Source organism: Palaemon carinicauda, unplaced genomic scaffold (assembly GCF_036898095.1).
Source record: "Palaemon carinicauda isolate YSFRI2023 unplaced genomic scaffold, ASM3689809v2 scaffold564, whole genome shotgun sequence".
Classification (NCBI taxonomy): Eukaryota; Metazoa; Arthropoda; class Malacostraca; order Decapoda; family Palaemonidae; genus Palaemon; species Palaemon carinicauda.
The window spans coordinates 100001-101447 of NW_027171832.1; positions in this window are offsets into that span (position 1 = coordinate 100001).

Sequence of the window (1447 nt, forward strand, 5' to 3'; positions counted from 1 at the left end):
TACGAAGGCATTTTATGTCCTAGAAAAGAAGAAGAAGAGGAAGTAAGAAAAACAGTGGAGGAGGAGGAGGAATTACCCGAGGAGGAACAGGTCTTGGCTCAAAAACCACAAATGCAGAAATCTTGTACTTGACCTTCCAGAGGCTCGACCAAGCCCATTCTCCTCCTCGCCAGCATGACAACTGGCGACCACGTGTTCCACAGAGAGAAGTTTCCTACTCTTCATCTCAGTTGCCACTTCGTCTTTTGTTTTGTTTGGTATCAGAATTTGCGCAGTTTTGAAGTTTTCTCTCGTTGTGTTGGGACTCTTATAGGAAATAAGATACACAGACGGTTTGATTCATCATTTGTCATTCCACTCTATGTGTCTTTGAAGAAGTCTTTTCATCCATGGCTATTCATTTAAACCTTTATTGAAGAAGTATTTCACTCAGATTATCTTTTATACAACAGCTCTCGCCCTATCAACGAGTGTCTGTGGTAAGAAATAATGAACACAATTAATATCTTTGTTTTTGTATTTTTTACTTTCCTTTTTAAGAACATTTTGTCAAAAAGATTGAGGAATGTTACGTCCCGAATTGTTATTATTATTATTATTATTATTATTAGCCAAACTACATCCCTAGTTGGAAAAGCAAGATGCTATAAGCTCAAGGGCTCCAACAGGGAAAAATAGCCCAGTAAGGAAAGGAAATAAGGAAATAAAAAAATGATGAGAATAAATTAACAATATATCATTCTAAAAACAGTAACAGCGTCAAAACAGATATTTCCTATATAAACTATTAACAACGTTAAAACAGATATGTCATATATAAACAATAAAAAGACTCATGTCAGCCTGGTCAACATAAAAACATTTGCTCCAACTTTGAACTTTTGAAGTTCTACTGATTCAACTACCTGACTAGGAAGATCATTCCACAACTTGGTAACAGCTGGAATAAAACTTCTAGAATACTGTGTAGTATTGAGCCTCCTGACGGAGAAGACCTGGCTATTAGAATTAACTGCCTGCCTAGTATTACGAACAGGATAGAATTGTCCGGAAAGATCTGAATGTAAAGGATGGTCAGAGTTGGAAAAGCGGGATGCTATAATCCTAATGGCTCCAAAAGGGAAAATACCCCAGTGAGGAAAGGAAATAAAGAAAAACTACAAAAAGTTTTAAGAACAATAACATTATAATAAATCTTTCATATATAAACTATAAAAACTTGAAAATAACAAGAGAATAAAAACTTCAAAATAACAAGATAAGGAGAAGCAAGATAGAATAGTGTGCCCGAGTGTACCCTCAAGCAAGAGATCTCTAACCCAAGACAGTGGAAGACCATGGACAGAGGCTAGGGCACTACCCAAGACTTAGAGAACAATGGTTTAATTTAGGAAGTTTTGATGTCTTTTCATGGATGTTATTGGATGTACTCCCGGTCTGGGAACAG